The 14,682-nt window shown below is 41.9% G+C and overlaps 1 protein-coding gene across 1 annotated transcript in view; it reads right to left on the reverse strand.

Annotated features, from left to right (window-relative positions):
• The window catches only part of KCNG2 (potassium voltage-gated channel modifier subfamily G member 2), a 64,488-nt gene extending 62,962 nt beyond the window's left edge, over positions 1–1,526 (reverse strand). The window contains exon 1 of the mRNA XM_003204691.4: positions 86–1,526. The gene's annotated coding sequence lies outside the window, so the exon portion shown is untranslated. The remainder of the gene's footprint in view (positions 1–85) is intronic.
• Positions 1,527–14,682: the final 13,156 nt, after the last annotated feature.

A 14,682-nucleotide genomic window follows, 5' to 3' on the forward strand; every position in this document is an offset into this window, starting at 1 on the left:
CCGGGTCGTCCCGGTTTGAAGCTGCCGCCCGCGAGCTTAAACCTAACGCGGTCCCGCAGGTGCCGCTCCTCCCAGGTACGTTTACCCCTTCGAAATCCTGCCCTAGGCTCGGCGCCTGGGAGCGCTAAGCGCTGAGTTCCTGCATCGCTCCGCTGCCTCCGCCCCGTCACCGCGACCGGGGATCCCGGCGTGGAAACGCGTTGCGAAGAAGCGCCCGACCGCCCCGGCGAGGCAGGGCAGCCGAGCGGAGCTTCTCCGGTGGCCCCTCGGGCGGGCGGAGTCAGCGGGGCGAGGCGCCCGCAGGGACCGCGACCGCCGTGCCGGGAGCCGCGAGCGGGACTCGGGAAGCTATAAAGCCTCCTGCTGCCCGCGTGTGTGCAGGGACGGCCCGCGCACCCACAGGAGGCAAACAGCGAGTGCAATGCCTGTTGTGTTTGTGGCTGTAACAACGAGGGCATCGTCCTGCGCTTCCAGCCGCTCTTGCAAATAGCTGCTGCTCCAGGCTGCCCTAGGTCACAACGCGTCGTTTACAAAAAGACTGAAGGACGTTGAAATGTATTTCCCGCCCCCTGTATCTTTGCCTGTTTCTTCAGAACGTCTTTCCTGATGGTTTCTGGGTCCTGATTTTTGTCAGTCTTAACATCCTATAATTTATGTACTGTTTATGCTGGCATTTGTTCCAGTTTCTTTCAGTAATTCTTCTGCCTCTTCCCCCGGGGAAAACTTCTGTCTAGCTCTGCTCTCTGTTATGCTTTTTGCCTCTTAAGACTGAAGCAAAGATTATGTGTGTATTTACTAGTGCCTTTTCTCAGCAAATCTGATAGGAGACGATAGGAACTTGATAAAGGTGCTAATCTCAGGCTGCTCCTTGCTTGGACAGGACCCAGCTCTGCATGTCTCAAACAAAACAGTAAACCCTTACCTTCAGTAAGCAGCCATGAGGATGCCTGTTACAGAAGCCTGGTGAAAGATGCCAGTGAGTTGCACACCTTGTGCTGTGCAATGCTCTCTATCCCCGAGCAGTTCTGTTCATCTAGCTGCAGGCATTGGGAAGGCTCTTTGTACATACAGCTGTCATCCTTTTAACTAATTGTTGCTTACACCTAGTACAAAAATCTATCAACTCCCAAGGGAATATTTTGTTATTTTTAACTATTAGATTTTCAAGTTATCACTAAATAAATAATTGTCAATTTAATTATGATGCCTTCAAAGTTTATTTCATACTGTTCCTGTGTTACAAACAAATAGGGACCACCCATTCTACCTTCTCTGCTCCTCCTTTGCTCTGCCTTTTGTGGGCTATCCATTAATACTACCCTCAGCTCTCCCACTGGGTCTGTGTAAGAGACACAGGCATCTCAGGCTCTGACCTTGTTTTTACCAATACCGAGGAACTATTCCTAACCACTTGCTTTTCTCTCACAGCAAGATCTTGTTATTTTGTTTGGTGCCTGACATTACACACAGCCCAGGATGTTTCCACTAGCACAAGATTTTAACCCATTTTCTTTTCAGTATTTGTATGGGACTGCTGACTCACGGCCTGAACCTCTGACCTGAGGCAAGCAATGAGTCAGCCGTGGGAGCACAGGTGAAGGCAAATCACCTGTGCTGCAGGAAGGGGTGGAGCCTGGCTGCACCTCTCCTAGACCCATTTAAGAGCTGACTGCCAATGCAGATGGATCTCTTCTGGAGATCTGCTCTGCTGGAGTTTCCTACGTGAGCTCAGGATGGGGTGAGTGTCCTTTTCTGCTCTAGTATAATAATTATGTAAGCTAAGCTCTCAAATATACTATATGCTCTGTATATTCATTGATTGTACAGTGTTTTTCTGTATATTTATCTACGTAGCTCTGCTTGTGTATAATGTTCTGTTAAGATGTTCTGAGTCAAAAAATGCTGAAGTGTATCTTGGTTATTTCTCTAATTCCTAACCACTAATTGGAGAAGACTGCAGACCTTAGGAGCTCAACTGATCACGTGCTATTTAGTACTGTTACATTCAAAAGTTAGCCTTCAGTTTGTGCTGGGTCAAGCTGTTGTGTGTGTGCAGGTTTGATACGTGTCCTAGAATTGAACAGCGAGCACAACTGCATAGCTGCAGTTTCATTTTTGGAGCAGCAAAACTGGGCTATAAGTCAAAAGGTAGAAAGACAGTTTCATTTCATGCCCATGAAGTGTGAGGACTGCTGGCCCTTCTTACTCTTGTTCCTGTGCTTAACTGGAGTAAATCTATTCAGTTTTGTTTACCATCAAGCCTTCCTACTGCAATTAACATGACATTTCTGTATTGAGCTCTCCTTACGCAAAAGTGTGAATATGGCCTTATCATTCTTCCAGTCTGAAAATGCTGGTTTCTAGTTGAGCCCGATCCTGCTCCAAGTGAAATCACCATCTCAAGCCCCAATTGTAGGGAAGGAAGTATGATTAAATGCTTTGCTCAGTGTTTACTCATTTCTTCCTGACCCATCCTATTAGTGTTACCAGTGATTCTGTTTCACAGATTGTAGCTATGAGAATAGTGACAGGGCATACACTGAAGCCATGACACGCATCAGTTTAACTTATTTAGTTAGTTTCAAGTGTATTAAATATCCCTTTAGACTTACAAACTTAAAAACACACTTTAGATGTTTGCAGTGCTCACTGTGACCTGTTCTGCTCACAAAGCAGTGGAATTGTTTCTGACAGGTCCTGTGCAACGCTAGGCAGAGTATTTGCAGGTAATAAAATGGTCATATACAGAAAGAAGAGTTGAGCTCACCCAACTGGTGAAGGGGATGTCTGTCTATGCAGCACTTCTTCAGACGAAGCAGCCTAGGTCCAACAGATGCACTCCGTTCTGTGGCTGGCCCTTACGTGAGCACGGGGTGCCTCTACCCCTTCTGGTCACACGAGGAGCACAGATATGAACAGTTTGCCTGTGCTCCCTGGGCCAGACAGACCCTTTCACCAGATGCTCAATCACCAGTTCGTACCATGATCTGACAGTTCCCCTACAGACCTACTTTCTTAAAGCAGAAAGAGCAGCTTGAAGTACAATATTTAAAGGTTTATTATCTGAAAACAGAAAAGCTGGAATATTATCCAAGAGTTATAACGTGAGGAAAAACTGCCATGCTCTGAATTTACTGTAGGGTTATTCTTAGTATTCATTGCTTGTTGATTTCTTTGGATTAATTTATCACCATGGTTGTTATTACTGCCATGATGAATTTCATTTAATATCTGTGTTATCTGGAAAAGCTTTTACAGGTCAGTAAGATGTTTCAGTTTGGTATTAAACACTTCTCAAATGCATTCAACTTTTTGGGACTCTTATTATTAGGGTTTGTATGTGTATTAGTACACTCATTTCACAGATGGAGAAATGGAGTCACCATGATAAAATTATTTCTCTGATGGCCAAGGAAATGGGATGTAGCTGTAAGCTGTAAGAACTTGTACTAAAGCCACAGGGTAATTTTGCAGTTTCTGCCTGGTACATGGCCAGCTGGGTTGTGTTGTTAGCTGCAAACTGGGTTATAAGGGCCAGAAAGGTAAACTGGGAGCCTCTGCAGTGGACACACCTAGAAATGCTGGTATCAGGCAGAAGCTGAGCTTCAGGTATTATTCTCATATAAAAAGGTGAATCCTCAAAAGTGAGGGAAGGTGATGGATGACCTTGAATTTTGGATGCCTGGGGTGTGTGTAGGCTGTAGATGAGTATACTCGAACTGGGGGAGAGATACAAGGAAGCCCCATGAAGCCTGACTCCTACTCCTCAACTTGAATAGCAAATAGATATCCCAGAGATGGGGAAGTGAAAGTGTCTGTGAAGACTGTGCTGAAAATTAATATTGGACTGATTTTGATCGACTGTCAAAAAGCATTGCTGAGCGTGTTTTTGAAGGGAGAGAGAGGCACACAGCAAAATTTTTCTACCTGTCATGGAGATAATTATTTTTGTAGCTGTAGGGAGAGAATGAGAAAAACAAGGAAATGAAAACGTTGGTTGCTACAGGTTAAGAGTGATTTTTCAAACTGGAAAATAATTAAGTTGAACTTCTGTTTATATGACTTAGATATGGAATCACCAAGGTTGGAAAAGACCTCCAAGATCATCCAGTCCAACTGTCCACCTGTCACCAATATTTCCCCACTTAACTACATCCTTCAGTAAACATCCAAATGTTCCTTGAACATCTCCAGGGGTGGTGACTCCACCACCTCCCTGGGCAGCCCATTCCAGTGCCTGACCATTCTTCTGGAGAAGAAAGTTTTCCAAATGTCCAACCTGAGTCTCCCCTGACACAACTTGTGTCTGCTCCCTCTCATGCTATCACTAGATACCAGGGAGAAGAGACCGACCCCCACCTCAGCACAGCCTCCCTTTAGGTACTTTCGGAGAGTGGTGAGGTCTCCCCTCCCCTGAGTTCATCCAGCTCTCTTCAGCGCAGCTGATGCAAACTAAGTTCTTACCTGCAATATGACTTATCAGCACTAGGAATGCAGTGGGGAAGAACAATGTAAGTACGTCAGTAACAGCAGTGAAATAAGTACAGTAATTTTCCCCACAAATGAAGTGTTCTTCTGCATGTGCAAAATATTAATAATTTGTTCTAAGTGGCCAGGCATACATATTACTTAAGTATAACCATTTTTTTTCTGTGTATATATGTTGTTTTGTTAAAAAAGAAGGGTATAGAGTTTCCTGCAAAATATATATAGGAATTATATAACCAGCTGCACCAGGGTGTACTTCTATATTAAAGCAAATTTTTCAATTTATTTCAGGGAAAATTACTTAGATTGGGAAGTCTCTATGTCTCCAGTTCCAAGAACACAATTGTAACAAACAGAATTCAAGCCACCTTGCAATTAAAGTTCTACTGAATTTTAAAGGCAGTGTATGCAAATCTACCCTGAAGCAGAAACTTCATTAAGCTGGTTATGTATGAAGATGTTTATTTTCTTATGTTTATCTCCAGAGTAATGGTAGGTGGAGTGTAGGGTAGTGTAGCTCTGCCAAAAAAGAATCTGTAAGCTATTTGGCTCTTAGACTTGAAAGTGCTAAGCAGATATACATATTAACAGCATTTATCAAGCCAGCAAACTCATAGTATGTACCATTATATTTCCACTACTTTTTCCGGTATGGATGAAAACTTGCACTGTAAACTGTTCCCATGTGCAGATCGGACCAAGATGCCAAAACCAGGTGGGTGGCGTTATGCCTCCCAGCCAGACAGCAATGCTGTTCTGATTGCAGGCTGTGCCATCTGTCCAGAAGTTGCTTCTCTACAAAGAGTTTGGATGTAAAAATCAAAATAAGTTAGCCTCTGAGTTGGTACAACAAATCCTACCAGCCACGCTCAGGATGAAAAGGTATTTTGCTAGCATCTGTATTTGCCCACTTAAAATATCAAGACAGGAAACCTTCTGTAAGGGAGAAATACAGTGCCTAAAATACAAGTAATTTGGAAATTAGTTTTTCTGTTTCGTAGCAAATGTAGGTACGTGAGGCTCTGAGATGAAATGATACCTTTGAATAACGACATGCCAGGCAGCCAAACAAGCGTGGAAAAATCCAACAGTGTTGATCCTATCTAGCTTCTCACCTCAAAGGTTAATGCCTCTTTAATACAATTCATTATGCAAATTCAACATCACACCTGAAAGTTTTATATTTGCTGCATGGCAGGCTTTGTGGTCCGAAGGATTCTCTCAAGCCATTTAGCTAAAAATCGAGGACAATGAGGGAGTACTACTAATAATAATATCAGCATGATCCCTATTGAGTTTATCTACACTGTGGTACTAAAAAGAAAAAAAAAAAATCCAAACTAACTAGTTTCAGATATTTAAAATACATCACTGAATCAAACTAATCTCCTGTCTTGACTCTCTTAATAAGAACTCAAGTTTTCTCAAATTGTAATTCATTGTGGAAAAATGCAGTAAGAGGGGTTTCATTTTGAATGTCAGTACAGAGAAATTTATACAATTTACCAAATCCATTTTCAATATTGGTTCAGATTAATATTTAAGAATTCCAGCATTGATGACACCTGGAGGCTTATGAGCACAGGAAACAAAATGGGCTGTAAGATAGCTTTTAAATTCTCATTAAAGGAGAAGATTTTATTTTCGTGCAGGTAAATAAGTGATCTATTGAAGGACCCAAGGCACAGTATGTTTGCTGTGCTACTCTAACTTCATGGTAACTTCCTACATAAACAGGCATCCAAAGAGATGGAATATATGTATTACTTGATTTGCTCTGGGCATATTGCTGTGCTTCAGGTACAAAATGAATCGGAGAACAAACAATAAATGATGTCTCTCTCTCTCTGTACATTAGGAGCAAAATGTTGTGGAGGACCAACATCTGCATTCTGTGTTTCAGGAGTTTTTACTTTGGCTAGCTGCAGCGTGCTCCCAGTGACAGCTTTCAGTTCAGCTCCTGCAGAAGTGCTCCAGGTCAGGCAGTATGAACCCAAGCACAGCGAACAGGGAGCATCAAGAAACTGTTTCAAAAAGTGCAGTCTTCAGCTGAACAGCGGTGCTAATGTAGATGTACCCAAGCAGAGCCTGGCTAGAGAAGGACTAGTCTGATGTCAGCCTGGGCACTGGGAGTCTGGGGGTACCAACATCCTGGATACCTGCTAAAGGATGGCTGGGAGGCCCCCTGAGTGAGCATACATTGGTATTTTCCGTTCTGTGGGATGAGGATGCAGAAAAGCACTCTTCATTTTTGTGCCTATGGCACCATTCAAGCTGTCACAGCACTTGATGCGGAAGTAAGAGAGGCTTTGTTCGCAACATTCACAGCACACTGTTACAAAAACGTGCTGTACAGACTGCGTTGAGAGCTGGCCCTGAAGCTATTCCTCCCCCAGCCTGTTTGCCATGAGAAACAGTAGCTAATAGCAACTGTATAGTGCAGCCTGTAGCACTGGAAACACCGGACTCCTGTACAACATGAACGTGCAGGATTGCCTCACTAGGCAAGAGGTCAGTCAGATTAAGGAATTTGACTATCTTTTTAGTAATCATTTTAATAATATTTTCAGCTTTGTTGAGCTGAAGTTACTGCGGAGCTTTTGAAACAAATTTGATGGTCAGGAAGGGATGTACTACCAATGACTTCAGTGTTGCATTTGTTAACGATGGATATGGGTCCCTCCAAAAGTAATGCTTCCTACTTATGCCCATGGAAACTACAACAGATGAAGAGAGCATAATAACTCTATTTGATTGAGCAAATTCTCAGCTACAGAACGCTATTTTTCAGCACAGTCACCACCATGAGCTATGCATGTTCTCCAGCAATGAACAAGAGCTTGCATGCCGTGTTCATAAAAAAAATCTGTACCAGCAGAGGTGACCTGCTGTTGCCATGGCTGAAATACATCACCCAGCACCTCGCTGTGCTCACATCCACTGTTTGGTCTCCATAAACACTCAGCAAGCATCAATGAATGTCAGTGGGTGCCATTTTTTCCACATTGAGGAATTCAGTGGCACCTTTGCTTCATACATGATTCCATGTCATTTTGTCATACTGCCCCTCTGCTGCCATCTGTCATGCAACAATAAAATATAGCAGAATGTTGGCAGGAAGGTTCAGCCTCTATTGCTATGCTACCAACATCTGCCTCTAATATCATGGGCAAATGTAATAAAATAGGAGGCATTACTTTTGGAACAACCCTCATATATTGCTGTATCACCTTTCAGCCTTGAATCCTCTTGCCTCTGAGCAGAAAAGAAACAGGTAAATCATTTTCTCTTGTTGCAATTAAATCTCAATTTAATGCTGAGAAGTGTGGCTTTTTTGGGTTAAAAAAACAGACCTGCTCTTCCAGAAGCTCGAAACATAAATTAGAGAAAACTACAAGGGTTGTCGAGTGTGTTTTTGGTCTTTTAGACCACAATTAAGAGAGCCAAACGGCCACAAGTGGGTCCCAAATAGCTGTAGTTTTGAGCTATACATAAACCTTAAAAACTCACCTATGACACAGATACTTTTTCGGATTCAGCTATAAAAGATAAGTGGGAAGGGCTACTTTAAAAGGAAGGTTAAGTCCCATTGTGTTATATGTGATGCCTGATGGGTTTAAAAATACAAGTTGTGTGGGTTTCCTTTTTTTAAAAAAAAGAAAAAAGGAACTTGTGGATGTGGACATCTAGAGGAGGAAGATAATGCTGTTACACCATTAATTCTGACATGGTTCACATTACCAGTATGTCTTTAAAAGCAGAATAAAATGCTCCTAAAACTTGTAAAGGAAGGGCTGATGTAAGTTGCATCATGAAGTTGAATGATGTTTAACAATTGATCTGGAAATGACAGTGGTTCAGCCACAGCACGAAACAGGAAAAGGCCATTGCAGTTAAGAACATGAATAATTTCAGTGGTGGTACCTGCAGAATTATTTAAGTAGATTTGTGTGATAACTGAGGCTTTTCTCGCAGTGTCTTGATGAAAATAAGAATGATGTTCCATCTATGCTGCTTTTCATGTTTACTACTTAATAGCAGTGGAGCTGCTCAAATTAATAATAATAATAAAAAAAAAAATTAGTCAGGAAAGTCAAGTGATTACATTGCCAGGTAATGAATGCTTAGAGTCACCAGCAGTACTTTTGGCAGAAGAAACTATACAAACAAAACCTTCAGAATTCCCAGAGACTGAGACAAATGCTCAGAAGCACTGGTAGCATTATTCCAGTGGGAAGTATTACAAAAGAGCTGATTGCATCTGGCCCGTTCTCCCTCTTTGTAATGAGGGAGCTTTTTCCATTTCCGTAGTGCAGGAGCTGCTGTGGATCAGAAGGAATGACAGGGAAGGAGATGGAGTAATGCTGTTTGTCAAGGAACAGCAGCCATCTTGGCTGTCTTTAGCTTGTTTTTTGAAGCACAGCCAGATTCAGATGGAAGGTCACTTGGGAAAAAGTAGGTGTTGGGCTGCATGTTAGCTGGCACACTGCCTCCCCTTGACCAGTAATTAACTTGAGCTAGAAGATGAGGCTGCTCTGTGAAGTGCTTATTATCATGTAATGGTCACGACAGAGATGAAACTGTTGGAAACAGCAAAATTGACTCACTTATGTAAGTTCTATTGCAATCAACAGCATTTGCAGCAACTGGATCAAACTGTGCTTTGTGCTTGGACATTCTTGAATTGAACCACTGAAGGCAAAAGATTTTTCTCTCATTTTCTGTTATGCTCTCTCAGCTGCTTTAGAGATGTGGTTTTGTTAACTCAATTAGAGTTAACAAATATATCATTTTTGAGCTGATTTTAGAAAGATGCACTCTAGCGGTCCATAGACCTGTTTGATTTTTATTTTATTTTTTGTATGTGTGACACCTCATTTAGAGCCCAAGAATGGAGCTGAAAAATTCAGATGAGGTTCTGCTGGAACTGCCCTGGTTATGGTGTGAAAACAAGACTCTGGTTGGCTGAAAAAGGTCATTTTATAGCTAGCAGGAAAGGTGTCCTGCTGTCTGTCCTCAGCAAAACTGAGGAGACAGGTGAAACGCCACCAGCAAACTTTGCACTTTTAAGTAAGACTCTTAGAAAGAATCAGCAGACACGTAAGATTTATATTATGAGCAATTGGCTACTAAAACTTATTTTGTCATTTTAGTTCAGTGTTGCTGTTGCTTCCTTACAGTATACATTTGCAGACACCCTTTCAAAGTCCAAAAATAAAGTTGATTAAACACATGTTATGTTGCCAAAAAACTACATGGAGATTGGGCATGTGTATCTAGAGCAGCTAGAGATGCTGCTGTGTTGTTGCTTCATTCTAATAATACGTTTTCTGCCCCTGGAGAATCTTGTTCAAGGTTGCTAAATAGGGAGACTAAGATTTCTGAAAATGAACAATAATACCATTATTTTCAAGGAAATTCAAAGAAGGAAATAACCTTTAACTTAACTATTTTAGTCTTCATGGGGTTCCTATGCTGTTAGCAAAGCAGGTGGTAGTTCAGTTAGATGCATCTTCTTTTTCACACCTATTCTACTTCTTCTGTGGGCTTATTTTTTGTAGCAAACAACAGCATGTTGACTTCTCATGCCCACCGTCTTTGAAGCAGAAATGCAGAGAAACAAGTCATTTAAGTTTTACTATGAGAAAAAAGCTACACTAATGCAGTAGAGAATAAAAAGGTACTTTCTGCTCATCTTATACCCCACCAAGTGCTAGGGCTGCAGAGCAGGTGGAGGTGCTCCAGGAATTACTACAAAGCTCTGAGGGTCAGACTTTGTTGCCTAGAAGGCCTGGAAATAGCTACAGGGGTTTGATCTTCCACAGGCTATCAGGTACCAATCTCAACACAACTCTTTCCACGGTTATAATTTTTCTTCTTGTTTATCTTTCATAGGTTTATTCCAAGAAGACACATAATAAGTTATAAGGACTTTTTAAAAGAAATATATTTACAGCAAGGAGGCTATTTTTTCCTTTAATTTTCTGTTTTTGGAAAAATACTACACCTTTCTATTACGCCATTAAAGTCAATGGGTTTATCTGACGTTACTCCAAGGAATTGTGCCAGTCCTGGGCATGCTTCTCATTATGCTGCTCCCCTTGCTCATAAGACCCTCATCTTTAAAACATCGAGTTAATTATTCCACGTGATCAGCTTGTCTCCCTCATCCCATAATTGTAGACTTATAGGTCATTCCACCTGGCAAACTCTTGGGGGGAAGGGGAAGGGGAAAAGGGAGGAGAGAGGGGTCGGGTAGGGTAAGGTGAGGTGGGAGGCAGATATTCCATAGCTGGGGCTGAGGGTACTGATATCTGACTGGAAATTGGTTTAGACCATCAGCTTGACATCTGCTCCCTGACCTGAAGCTCTAAAGAGAAACCACCTTGATGGTGACATCGTGCACCAGAGCCTCATCACTGGGCAGACTGAACTATTGCACTACTGCAGCATCTGTCAACTAGCTTGTCTGTTGGAAGAATAAACCATTCGTCTGGGATGTCAAATTAGGAAAAAAACAAACCATGCAGCGTAGTAAAAAACTCTCAAGATTGTTATATATTTTGCACATATAAGCAACATCCCCCCAAATGCTCTTTTTAGCCTACAACTTAATTCAATTTACAATAATATAAAAATTGCTTGAATATCTTCATGCGCAGGAAGCAAAGAAAGTAAGTTACTGACAAAAACAAATCAAATGTTTTTCCCTATGATAACATGCTCGATATCAGCCGATATCGAACAAAAAATACCTCTGTAAACTTAATGACAAAAAAAACTCATATTTAAGGCCTCTTCCCCTGCACAGCACTATTTGTGATGTTAAACCATGCTGTTTATTACAGCGTAGAAAAAAAGTATTGTTATCCACAAATGCTTTGTAATAGCTCTCTCCTGCGTGTGAATTACGGGCCTTTAGCTACTAAATAAGAAATATTGGTTCACTTAGGCAGCATGTAGCCATGTTATAAGGGGCAGTGGAAGAACATGCCTGATGAAGTAGATCGCTCTGGGAAATTTATTTAAAGTCAGGGAAGTCTGGTTAACACATTTAGAGAAACAGAAACTGCAAAAGAGGAACGTCTCAGGGTAGGCTGTACAGATGGCACGTTACTCCAAACTGTTCCACTTTGCTATGGAAAGCTTCTAATATGCAAGTTCAACCTATCCTATTCCAGGCTGAACGTACTCAAGAACCTGGATCAAACTAGTCTCAGAGAAAGTGTTTGAACAACGTTTGCAGCTTAATTTTTCTCCACAGATCCTGAAAGCTGTCTTCAGACCAGCTTCTTGCAAGAGGTATTCCAGTGAGGGTTAAGGATTAAAGCTGATGGATTTCATACTGGGACTTAGATACCTAAACATACGAGTGTTTTATTTTCTTCATCATAAGTGATTCGCTTGTGGCAACGCAAGATGCTTGTGCCAAGTCAAGCTCCAGCATAACCTAAGGCATATTCAGTCAATGCTGCATAATAAGGCAGCATCAAGGCACCAACAGTTTACTCAGATGGTAGGATGTGAAATGAATGAGTGGTCTTAAGTCCAGAGGCTAAGGGCATGTTTGAGAACAATAAAAATCATCAAAACAAATGCTATGTAGAGGCCACCTGGCTTCACCCCCCATTATAATGCATAAGGAAGACAAAGAAAGGTGTGAGGCAACAGATGTCTGAAGAGTGTGAGAGGAGCTCCATCCTGAGGAAAAATAATATTTGCATATTCAAAGATGAAAGAAAGGAGGCAAATGTATGACAGGCTTTCAGTGGGGAAAGGAGAAATCGTTATTTCAGACCTGAAAAGTTCAAATTTAACCACAAAATATCATTACTGGTCCTCTGCAGGAGTCTGAATACTAAAACATTAATTGGATATGAAACTGCAGTTACAGACCAAAAAATACATGATCTGAAAGAGTTAATCAAAAGAAAGAACAAAATATCTGAAGAGCTGTATATTATAAAAAATCCTGGACTGCCAGTGAGAAATCAGGAAAATATTTCTAAACTGGATGACACTGTCTTACAAATAGAATCTTACAGCACTTACACTTCTGATATGTGGTAGAGAGAGTGTGAGGCCACATGGGTAAAGTCTGAAGAGCCATCAAAGGCTTTTAAGCAGTACTGAATTGTAAAACAAATAAATTTGGAACTGAATTGTAACTCGAATATAACCAACCACGTGTATAAAATGAGCTCTGGCTCAGTTTCTCACAGAAAATTAGGTTAGAAAAAGAGGGAGAAAAATATGTCCTTTTGCAAATGCTTTCTTTCTACCTTATGCTTTCAACTACCAGCTTTTAAATTATGTTTGAAAGGGCCAGTGAAAACACATTAGCACCTTTACACAAGCACTGTGTTTGAACATAGCTGGTTTGGGGAGGGAGGAAAGAAAGATTTCCAGCCTCAGTACAAAGCCCAGAGGCTGTTGGTGTAAGCACTAACTAGGGTAGTGATTCAAGAAAATGGAAAGAAAATGCCTCTAACGCAGAATTCACAAAAAAGACATTAAACTGCAAATAGGAGACAGGACCTCAGAGAGCAGCGTTTAATAATTAGGTCAATGCTCAATTGCAAAGCTCTTTTGTGAACTGCAAATGTATTCTAAAATAGGAATCAGAAACCTGCCAGAAGCTGATTTGCCTGGCTGTTTCAGAAGCCTGCCTACATTCTCTGTTTCAGTTTTCACCATCGTAATTATCTGCCTGCCAGAGCAACTGATACAGCAAATTGGCTGCTTGCTACTGATGCTGCTTGCTGCCAGCACCGAGAGTTAACAGCCGGGCTCTGGGAGGCAGCGGGATGGCAGTCCCACCAGCAGTTTCTACGTGCAGGGACACAGGGCAGTGCAATTACCAGCTGTCTCTACAAACTTTTTGTCATCTTTGCCCTGCCTGCAGGTCAGCAGAACACTTGCACATACGCTGTATTTTGAAAACACACTGAGGTCCTGTGTGCACTTCTGACTTGGCATTTGCAGGCTCTGTCAGAAAGTGCCATTGAAGTGAAATGAATATTAGCCAGTAGTTGCACCCTGCATCCAGAAGAGGATTTCACATTTACAGCAGAAAAGATGAGGCTGCTGCGTGTTACCAGAGATCTACTGCAGTAAAAGTAAACAGAAATGTCATCCACGGATGTACAAGATGAAGCATGCCAGTCTCTGGAGATTTAGTAAATGCATTTCTTTTCTTTCTTAAAGTTGTCATTGTTTTCAAAAAGGAGAACACACCAACAATAAAGATTGCTTGCAAAGGAGAGCACTTGTGCTTTCATGGCAGTCTCTAGATGGATAAGATGGCACCTCAGAGGCAGATGGATACACGTTTCCAATCCACTCAGTCATAAAGCTGTACAGAGCTGGAAGTGAAGATCAGTGCAGGTCTAGATAGGCCTGCATGCAGTGTGGCTGTTTTTCAGCTAGTGGTTCCTCTCGCTGTGCCATCTTGTTTCCCAGGCAGTGTTTGGGCAGCTCAGGGTAAGGTGTGCTGGGCTGAGCAGAAGCATGGGCCATAGGTGGGAATCAGCACAGATGGAGAGTCTGCATGCAGGACTGCCCTGTGCCTGCTGTGTGCAAGTCTTGAGGTGGCTCTGCTGTCATAGCAGGAGAGAAGATGGGGCTGGGGCCCACCTGTGGGGAGGCATTGTGGGCTTGTGGGAAGGAATGCTGAGTGGGAGCTGGGAGATGAGGGCATGGCTGACCTGCAAGCTGGAAGAGGCCAGGGCTCAGCCAGCAGCCGGACCAGCACTGGCACTGAATCTGCAGCCAGAGCCAAATGTAATGGAATAATGTTGGGAAGGTTCAGCCTCTAGGCCCATAGTACCAACATCTACATCTGATGTTGTGGGCCAGCATAATTAAATAGGAAGTATTATTTTTGGAGCAGCTCTCACATTTTAAAATACAATTTTTAAGGTTGAGATGAAGCTTTATTTTACATTGTTTTGCACTGGTGCTGTATGATCTTGATCATTACTACTACACTAGACTTAATTGATGCAGTAATCTTGAGTTTTTAATCTTACCTTCCTTCAAAAGGTCTGCTTTAAGCCACCTGAAACTGCTGGAGATGGAGATTACTGAGCTACAACGTTTAGGCAACAGTCATTGGTCTCTGTAAAATTAATAAACATTAAGGAATTGCTGCAATATATACTGACGTATGGCATCATTAGTTCTTAAAATGAA

The sequence above is a fragment of the Meleagris gallopavo genome, chromosome 3 (assembly GCF_000146605.3).
Source record: "Meleagris gallopavo isolate NT-WF06-2002-E0010 breed Aviagen turkey brand Nicholas breeding stock chromosome 3, Turkey_5.1, whole genome shotgun sequence".
Taxonomy (NCBI): domain Eukaryota; kingdom Metazoa; phylum Chordata; class Aves; order Galliformes; family Phasianidae; genus Meleagris; species Meleagris gallopavo.